Source organism: Zalophus californianus, chromosome 6 (genome assembly GCF_009762305.2).
Source record: "Zalophus californianus isolate mZalCal1 chromosome 6, mZalCal1.pri.v2, whole genome shotgun sequence".
NCBI lineage: Eukaryota > Metazoa > Chordata > Mammalia > Carnivora > Otariidae > Zalophus > Zalophus californianus.
In genome coordinates this window covers 1412101-1422127 of record NC_045600.1, presented here as the reverse complement: position 1 = coordinate 1422127, position 10027 = coordinate 1412101, and the positions used below count along the sequence as shown (strand labels likewise).

Genomic DNA, 10027 nt, shown 5'->3' with positions numbered 1-10027 from the left:
TAAACCCGCCAGCGCCTGATCTCGGACTCCTGGCCACCCCGTAGCCCAAGCGCTTGGAGATACGAACACATGACCGTTCTCAGAGGAATCTGGGTTCTTCAAAGGAATGTCTTAGCTAACTAGGGGAGGCTGTGATGTGGGAGGCTGGTCGCTGGAGGGCCCAGCCGGCCAGCACTCGGAGGACATGGCGGTCAGTGAACTCTGAGAAGTCGGGAAGCTGGTCACAGCAGCAGCATGCTGCCCCAACCGTGGCAGGGCCCCCCATTGCCCCAGAGCCTGCCCTGGGGATGCATCTGGATTAGGGGGGCTCTGCGCTGGGAGGCAGGGAGGGATTTCTGTGTGAGAAGTGTTTGCCGGGAGTGAGTCCAGCACATGGGTAATTTAGCTGGTAATTCATCATCAGGAGCAGCACCTCGCCGAGGGGCAGACACAGTCCATTAGCTGGGGGTGAGCGGTGCGTGCGCGGCCAGAACCGGGGCCCAGAGACCAGGTAGAGCCCGTGAGAAGGCTCTGTGAGGGCGAGTCAATCAGGGTGCCCTAATTGGAAAGCAGTAATAAAAAGTAATTGAGTTTAATACATAATTTAGATCATTACCCGTTAAGTTAGTGCCTCCCGCTTAGGTGTGGGGAGAAAATTATTTATCTGGTAGACGGGGAGGATTTCATTTGTTTTTATAATGGAATGCTTGCCAATTGACTTTAATAAGAGCAGTTTGTTAAATCAGATTTTGAATTGGTGCATAGATTGGAAGTTCATATGTTAATTTTTGACATGATATACTTAGCGTTGCCTCCTCCCTTGAAAGCAGCTGGCTTACCCTCCCGTGAGAATCCCCCCACTCTGTTGTCCACGACAATGGAAATTAAATCGGGTCCCGCAGGTGTCTTGGCGGAAGGTGATTCGGCTCCTGACTTCTTCTTTATTTTCTCTTAAAGCAGAGACATTAATGGGGCTCTGCTGCTTCTTTGAAGGGCCTTTTTCCCTTTGCACGTGGCCACTGGCTGCAAACAAATCTTCTGCTAAATACTGAAGAGGAACTTCGTGGTCATTCCTTACGTGGGTCGAGCCGTCTGAGACTCGTTAACACATTCGACCAGCCCTCTTCCTGGGCATCTGGGCCAGTCCCCGACTCCTCCTGGTTCCTCCGATGGCCTCGAGGCAGGAGGCCCGGGTGCACATGGCCTGCACCTTGGGTCTCCCCTGGGCCCCCAGAAGAGCCCACCCAGCTCAACCCTCTGTGTCCCCACAGGGTGCACGTCCACAGCCGGGCGCTGGGGCAGCCACATCCCATTTCCTTGGGAACAGCCTCTGGCAGGGAGGAGTCACGGATTCAGGGTGCAGGCCCCCACTCTGGGAGACAGACAGCCCCACAGAGCCCCCGGAAGGAGCAGGGCCTCCTCAAGAACCATGGGAGCTGGGAGCCGTGGAGTCACGGGTACGTTCCACCCAGTGGAATATCAGAATCAATAAGTTTAGCTGTGAAACCCATGCTTTGCATAAAATTATAAAGATAATGGGTACGATTGATTTTTTTAAAACCTGGGCCTCTTAAAACATAAATATCTTCCTGCTAACGGTGTCCTCTGTCCTGCCTTCTCCCCTCTGACCTGGTGCAGCACTGAGGGACCCGGGGACAGGCCCGAGGCCCTGGACACAGATGATGGGGGGATGCACGCCCTGTCCTTAAGGAGGCACAACAGTTGTGGGGGAGGGGGTTCTTCCACTCTTCCGATGAACCTGCTGCTGCAGAAGCTTCCAGAATAGTCATCTCTGATGGCTCTAGAAGCCAGGCAGGCATGACTTCGGCAAAGTCTCCCTGAAGCCCAGGCCCCCGACACGACTGGGCCTGGCTCTGGGCACACAGATGGGCCAGGGGCCTGTCCTGGAGGAGGTCCGGGAAGACAGAGAAGGACGAGCCTCCAGGCTGAGGCAGCAGGGAAAGCCAGCAGGAGTGGCTCTGGTCCAAGCTGACCCCGACCTGAGGCTTCCCCGGGGCTGGGGAGACCCAGAGGAGCCTCAGCCCGGCGCCAAGACCGAGTGCAGGCTGTGGTGGGTGGTGCAGGGGCCTCCCCGGCCTGAGGACAGACTCCGCTCCTGCCTCATTGTGCAGACCCAGCCCCAGCCTCCCCAGGCCTCCGTAGCCCTCGCTGGACCTGCTGCCCTGCCCAGGCGGCTGTGGATTCAGGAGTGTCTGCATCTCCCAAGTGTGGCCAATGCACGGTACACCTTGGCCCCAGCCCAGCTCCCACACTCATGAGGGTGACCCGCTGGGTTGGAGAGAAACCTGTTCTCGCTGTGCCTTGTCCGTCTCTGTGTCCTGTAGCGTGTCAAGCACAGGCCCTGGGCCACTGAGGCACCTGAGGGGGGTCACTCAGCGGTTTGGAAACAGGGTGGGCAGGCCTCCAGTTGGGGGGCAGTGGGGCCTCTGAGCCCTTCCGGACAGGGGTGGGAGTCACTAAACCACAGAGATTGAGAATGAGTCTCCCTCCCTGCCCTCCAGCAGCACTGACCAGCAGAACGCTCTGCCAGAGAAGGGGTCGGTCAGAGCGGGGGTCGGCCAGAGCGGGGGTCCATCAGAGCAGGGGTCCATCAGAGGTGGGGTCAGCCAGAGTGAGGGTCGGCCAGAGCAGGGGTCCGTCAGAGCAGGGGTCGGCCAGAGTGGGGGTCCATCAGAGCGGGGGTCGGCCAGAGCGGGGGTCCATCAGAGCAGGGGTCCATCAGAGGTGGGGTCAGCCAGAGTGAGGGTCGGCCAGAGCAGGGGTCCGTCAGAGCAGGGGTCGGCCAGAGTGGGGGTCCATCAGAGCAGGGGTTGGCCAGAGCGGGGGTCCATCAGAGCAGGGGTTGGCCAGAGTGGGGGTCGGCCAGAGCGGGAGTCGGCTAGAACAGGGGTCAGCCAGAACAGGGGTCCGTCAGAGCGGGGGTCCGTCAGAGCGGGGGTCTGTCAGAGCGGGGGCATTGGCCTGCTCTCCCCCATACGGTGGCCGCTAGCCGCATGGGCCGCCAAGCGCGACACAGCGTGGCTCACCTGGTGCGGGCTGTCACTCCTGCTCTTTGACGCAAGCAGCCACATCTGCCACGGGCCCCGGAGCACAAACACAAGGTCACAGCCGGGCCTGGCGGGCTGACCCGGGAGGGGCCGCCGGTGCTCTGAGCCACCGGGCCATGGCCACGGTTCCAGAACAAAGGGAGGAACGTGTTTACAAATTGTCTGTTGAAATTTAAGTTGCCAACATTGGCATCAGGCCTCGCCTGCCAGGCCACCCGGATTGGAGGGTAATTTATGAAGATTGCTTTACCTGGGGCCGCGCTGGGCTGTGTCTGCAAGTAATTCACACCAGGCTCATTTCGGATGCAGTCAAAGACCCCCGTATGTCACTATGACAATGTAATCACAGAGCCACATTAAAAAGTCATTATTGTTTAGAATCCAGCTTGGTTTGAAAAACACTTACTATAAAATTCAACAGCCTTTGTAAATTACTGAAAGGTTTACTCAAGAATACTAGGTGCCATGATTTAGACAGGGAACTTACCACTTTATTGATTCTGTGGGATTTTGTCGGTTCCTGCATTTATGGGGAATGATTAGTGAGTAATCAGAGTAATAAACTCCTCCGTGTCGCTTCATAAATAATGATGAATTGAATTTGCGTCCTCAAATTTCCCAGCAAGTTGCTCCTGCTCCAAGAGTCTCAGATTCAACTTTGGGGTCGTTCTGTGGAGCCGTATGGAAATGAGTCACCTGTAAGGCAAGGAAGAGTGAGAATTTGTTTCTCGGCTTATGGTGCATCGAGTCACCCCAGGACACGTCCGGAGAGCTGCAGAATATGGTGGGATGCTCAGCTCCGAGCCTGGTCCTAATGCCCCCTGCAGCGGCCCAGAGACCAATCTCCATCCAGACACGCTCTGTATCCCCGTTCTGTCTTGGTTCGTCCTGAGAGCGTGCAGCGGATGGGCCTTGAAGCAAGGGGCTCACGTGGGGGTCCAGCTCAGCAAGGGCCCCGGAGCTGGACCATTGGGCGCACCCTCCTCCCACCCTCCGCCCCCACCAGCAGCCAGCGCCCAACCTGGCAGTCCTCACCCCCACCTGGAAAGTACCCTTAGCTGCAGAGTTTGCCTGGATCTGCTGGACTATCTCTAGAAAACTTTCCTACATCCGTCCCTTCCTCGGAGCTCACAATACACGGAAGCACGCTGGAGTCTGCGCAGGATTGTGGTGAAGAACATAGCTTCCTGTGTCCAGTCCTGTCGCCCGTCGGCTTAGACACACCTTTACCCACAGGCACCTGTCCACTTGCAGTGCCTCACAGGTGCCCCATGGGGACCCTGTGCCATGCTCGGTCATGCCCCGTGGGTGGGCACAAGCCCACGCAGCCTCCACCCTCTTCCTGCCTCTCCCTGCCGCCCTCCGGGAGGGACCCTCCTGACGTCACTGCCCCGGCTCCTGCTGGGCACCTGAGCACAGGAACTGGATTAAACAGAAATTGAGTTGGGAAGGGGACAGAAGTCACATCCAAACTGAACTGAATTGAATCGAGTTGGAAGTGAATTAAAATTGGATCAAACTATAATCTAGACGCCGGGCAGGTAGTAGAGACAGGCAAGGAGGGCAGGGGAGAGACACAGGCCCCCCGGCCCTTGCCCTCAGGAGTGCTGGGGTCAACGCTGTGAATAGGAGCTGAACAGTCCGCGCGTGCTGGTGGGTCGTCCTTCATAAGCACTGAGGCAGTGCACGCGGATATTCCCAGAGAAGCCGCAGCCTGGACCTTGGCGGCCACACCGCACACATTCCAAGCCCCTGGGATGCAGTGTAATTGGCGCTGTGGGACTGAGGGGGGTGCACCCTTGCGCTGTAAGAGCCATCCGCCCTGAGCCAGTCCCCTCACGCCTGGGTGTCCCGCGGACAATGCCTCCAGCATGCAGGGACGGGAGGCCAGCCTGAGAGGAGCTGAGGGTCTGGAAGCACACACTCGGTGTGGAGGGGCACCAGCGTCCAAGACAGGGTCACACCAATCCCCAGACCGCCAACCACACCGCCAGCCCCATGGGGCCTGAAGCCGCCTGCCAGGACCCGGCAGGAAGGGAACACGGTGCAGCCCAGCCAGCATCTGGCAGGTGTCCGGCCCAGGTCCGGGCCTCTGGGCCCAGCACTGTGATGGACCGTGGGGACCTCTGGGCACAGCCCTGAACTCAAACCACTGGGATCCATGCACAGCCAGCCGGCGACACAGGCAGGTGAGGACGTGCAGGAGAGAGCCAACACCAGCCAGTAACTCCCACTCACCAGCGGCGAAAAGACCCCCTCATGTAGGTGCAGCCTCCCTGTCTTGGTTGGTGACGTTGGGCTGCACCTCCCACTTCCTTGGGGGAGACGTGGGGACACCAGCTTTCTCGCACAGCTGAGGTCTTGTGGCCTGCGCATCCTGCCCAGTCTTCCCTCCGCTCTGTGGCACAGTTGTGTGCGGCAACCGTCTCGCCCCCTGGGCTGGCCCGGGACCCTTTCTGCACGGAAACAGCATCGCTGGTGCCAGAAGCCCTCCCCACACCCTCCCTGGATTCAGGAACTTCTCACTGGGCTTTTCCAGGACGTGGATGCTCCCAGGGAGCCCATCTTCTCAGACGGGGCTTGAGGATCCGAGACCATCGCTGCGTCTGGGTGAACACCCCCCCAGCACACGCAAGGGGACGCTGGCCTGGCCGTGCTCTGACCCCAGGGTGCTGGACACTACCGTCCTGTCTAGAATCACGCGGCACGCTGCCCTTTTCGTCGTGATAAGTATTCACACCCACGGGAAAGTGCAAACGCGTGCAGTGAAGATTCACCTGTGGTCACTATTCTGCCACACTTCCTGTACCCCGTCTTCTACCTGGCCAGAGACGGGTGCCCAGCCACATGTCTGGAACATGGGCAGATGCCATTGCGCACGGTGACGGGGACTCGGAGGTGGGACTGAGCTGCGCCTCTGCAGATGGAGATTGTTGCGCATCGAATCACATGAGCCCTTCGCGTGGCTGGCTGGCCTCAGATTCGGCAGAGGAAGGGGCAGCACAGCCTGAGTGTGAGGACTCGACCCGCCCTTGCTGGCTTTGAGGATGGAGCAAGGCCGCTGTGGGCTGAGGGCTGTGGGAAGCTTCTAGAAGCTGAGAGCTAGCTTCACTTGGCTGCCAGCTGGGACGTGGGGGCATCTGTCCAGAAACGCCTGGAGTTGAATTCTGCCCACACCTGCACGAGCCTGGAGCTGGACTGTCCCCCAGACCTTCCAGGAAGGACCGCAGTGGGCCTACACTTTCCTGCCCCCAGCAGTAGTCTGCTGCTCCGTTCATTGCCCTTCCTCCTCGCCCTCCCTCTCTGCCCTCATCCGGGAGGGGAGGCCACTGTGGCCAGCAGACCCCCTCCTGCGCCCCGCCACCCCGCCCCGCTGCCTGCACACCACGCCCCACGCTGTCACCGCGTCCAACCCAACGCAGCAGGGACTGGCTCTCTGCTGGAGCCGAGATCTCTGGTCCGCATCCTGGCTGGGGGGACACAGCCTTCCGACCCCCGCCCTGGCTGCCACGCCGTCCCCGGACCCCGGTCTGCCTTCTCTCCGCCGCACACCTCGCACTCCCGCACCCAGCCATCGTGTCCCTGCCCCCTGACCGCGCCCCGTGCCGGTCCCGGGAACACCTCGCCGACCAGCCCCAGCGCGGCCCTCCTCCACGGCCCGCAGCACCCCAAGCGTCTCTTCCTGACTCACTCTCTGCGCGTGGGTTGCCCCCCACGCTCGGAGGGGGGGTGCCCCACAGAGTCCCCGGGGCCGGCTCTCGCAGGTGTTCCATTATTATCTGTTGACTGAATAAGCGTCCTTGAGGCTGTATTCAGCCGTCCCGTCCGCGCAGCTCTCTGATGGCTTCTTCCTCTTTCATCGCCCCCAAGCACGTGGCTCACTGTCCGCGCTGGTTCTGCTTTCTTAGGGTCTTTTGTTGTCTCCTGTTTCTCTGTAGCTTTTTTTTTTTTTTTTTTTTGCCTTCAGGACCCACATTCTTTGTCCCCTGCATGTTCTTGATGGGGCGGCTGGAACATTCAGAACCAATGGCACGATGCGTGCCCGGACCCGGACCTAGCAGGTGTTAGCGTTTGGCCTTACTCCCCCGTCCTCTCTCCTCCATATGGTTTCAGCAAAAGTTTGTGACATCACACAAACAGCATCACGTTCTGTGGCCCTGTGCTGCAACCCCCTGCTGGCCCAGGTCCGTGCGCAGCCGCTGGGGCCTGTCTTAGCCACTTTGTGGACAGGCTGATGTCATGGAGTCTGTCCCCACCTGGGACCGGCCACTGCTCCCATTCCTTGTGCAAAATGCAGCAGTGTCTCCAGAGTCCAGGAGAGATGGGGTCGCAGGGTGGAGGGGCCTGCCGGGCTCCAGCTTCACCAGCAGACGAATTGCTTTTCAAAGGGTGGAGCTAGCATACCTCCCTCAGATTGTCTGAGAGCTTACCTGCCCGTTGCCCGCATGACTGCTGTTAGGTACTTAGCCTTTGTTCATGTGATGATCTTAAATCCTTGCTTACGTTTGCATGTCCCCGATTACTAGGTAGAGGGTGCCTTTTCATGGGTGTGGGATATTCAGTTTCCACTTCTGTTCATTGCATGTTCCTATTTTTGGTTGGTTCTTCTTTTGTATTGTCTTATTGATTAGTATAAGCTCTTTAAATATGCAGCATAATGACCATTTGTCTGTTATGTGTATAGAAGGTATTTCTTCTTGATCTGGGGCTTGTTGTTTAACTTTTAACTTTGTGGTGCCTTTTGTTGTACGTGGGTCCACATGTACAACAGAGATATAGCCAAATGTATCCAACTTCAATTATGATTGCGTGTCTCACTTAAGAATTTTTCTTAAAACCATAAGGCCATTTCTTCTAAATGCTTCAAAGTTCTGCGTTTCCCATGGAGGACTTCCACACATCCATCGTGGCTCCAGATGGAGTCTTGATATTTGGCTTCCTGCTTCCTGCTCCGCCTTCAAACTTGACTATTCCTGGTCCTTCAGTATCTACGGGAAACAGGGGCCCCTGATCAGGGGCCCCAAGGAACACTGTTAGGATTGTAAATGAAACTGTGTTTAGTTTATAGGTTTTTTTTTACAGGGAAAAATGAACATTTAAAATCGAGTCTTCCTATTCATGGTCTTTCTCTCCAATAGTTAAACTTTCATCTCTATCCCCCAATAAAATTTTAATATTTTCTCATTGGAGATGCTACGCATCTTTATTTACTGCTAGTAGAGTTCTATTGCTGTTGTGAGTGGTAGGTTTTTTTTTTTTCTATTGCATTTTCCAGTTAGTGGTGGTGATCGGGTAGCAGTGCTGTGGGTTTTTATAACGCTTATGCCAAACCTTGTTAGTTCTAATTGTAAAGTTTCTTGGGAAATGTGTCTATGTAGAGAGTTATGTGGTCTCCACAAATGAGTCTGTGTCTCCTTCCAGTTCTCACCCGTCTCCTTCCTCCTTGTCTTGTGACATTGGCCAGACTGTCAGGCCGTGAGAGTGGTCACGCCCCTGGTCCCCAACTTCAGTGGGAAGCCAGGGGTCTGAGGTAGCTTGAGGGAGTTGTCCTTTGTAAATTAAGGTAGCCCTTGTATCTCTGAGTTCCTACCAAGGAGGGGGGGTGGAGTCAAATTCAGTCTACATCCCCTGAGATGACCATCAGCTTCTCTCCTGAGACCTGCGCACGAGGTGAATTACACGTGGGATTTCCCAGCAGGATTTTATATGCTTACGTTCCTGGACCAAAACCTACGTGGTCATAGTGAAACCCTCATTCCTCACTCCTGGTGTGTGACCAGTCGCGACGGCCGTGCACCCGCCCTCTGCAGCCCACCAGCCAGCCCCCCAAACCCCTCGGGTCCTGGTTGCCCCACCTTGCCCTCTGCCCAGACGGCTCACCAGACAAATTCTAAGAGGAGACTGGACCCATTATCCAAGTATTTATTGCCAAAGATGCTCCTGTATTGAGATCAAACTAGTAACTGATTCAGGGAAGAGGGTGACTTATTTCTGTTCAGAGCAAGAGGTTGGTGGAGATTCGTCTGTTCTCCCAAGTAAGCAGCCTGTTACTGATGGGGCTCAGAGTCCAGGGATCCCAGGGTCCTTCTGGGTCCTCAGCGCAGGTACCTCAGGGCTCACATCCTCTGAGCTGCTGTCCTTTCTCTAAGATGATGTGTCTCCAGCACACTGCGCCCCCCACCCCGGCTGCCCCTACAAGGGCTCAGGTTTCCCAGACAACAGTCCACAATGAGCAGAGCATAGCAACGGGGTGGGGCTGTGACCAGGCTCCTGGAGCTTCCCACATTCTTTTTTCTCTGCTCAATGCCACCCCCCAAAGGAAGAGGTGCAGTCCAGGGTCGAGGATGTGAGCTGAATTCACACATTACTTTGGGGTGTCCGGGTGTGCAAGTGGGTAGGTGGTCAGGTGCACTCAGGGGTCGCAGCTCATTAAAGAGATTTGGAAGTCGTCAGCATGAAGATAGCAACGAGGCCACAGGAGGATATATCTGACCCACGTACTGATCACAGGTTAAGGGTGAGTTGATAAAGGAAGAGAGGAAGGAGACAGTAAATGAATCAGTTATTTAAAAAAAAACAAACCTACGCTATTGTGATTAATGGTTATTCCCTGAGCCTCTGCCTGTCTCTCCTTGACACTGAGGACCTTCCGTGAAGGTGTTTGGACCGTGTCCCAGGAGGTGGCTCCCAACGTCCCTGCGTTTCTCATTATTCTGCTCCAATGGTCCCTGACAGGTCACTGCTATGGGGACAGAAAAGCTATCCCTCCATGGCACTTTGTTGCAGAATTTGTGACTCACAGAACATCAACTGACTGATGTTCAGAACATGTCGTCCTTGATGGAATCAGAGATGCACCTTCCTTTGCGAAGTCTGAAACAGGTGGCTTTGACTTCAGCCCTTGTGATCACAACCTCATCTTGTGATCTCAGGTCAAGGGCATAGACTTGAGGCGTCTGAGAGAGGTGTGATGTCACTTC

At 56.4% G+C, this 10027-nt stretch overlaps 1 long non-coding RNA gene across 1 annotated transcript; it reads right to left on the bottom strand.

Annotated features, from left to right (window-relative positions):
- Positions 1 to 3556: 3556 nt before the first annotated feature.
- Positions 3557 to 9228, bottom strand: LOC113910195. Its single transcript, XR_003515956.2, has 3 exons — positions 8928 to 9228; positions 6739 to 8054; positions 3557 to 3743 (listed from the first exon to the last, which is right to left on the bottom strand). It is a non-coding gene; the product is annotated as an uncharacterized LOC113910195 (long non-coding RNA).
- Positions 9229 to 10027: the final 799 nt, after the last annotated feature.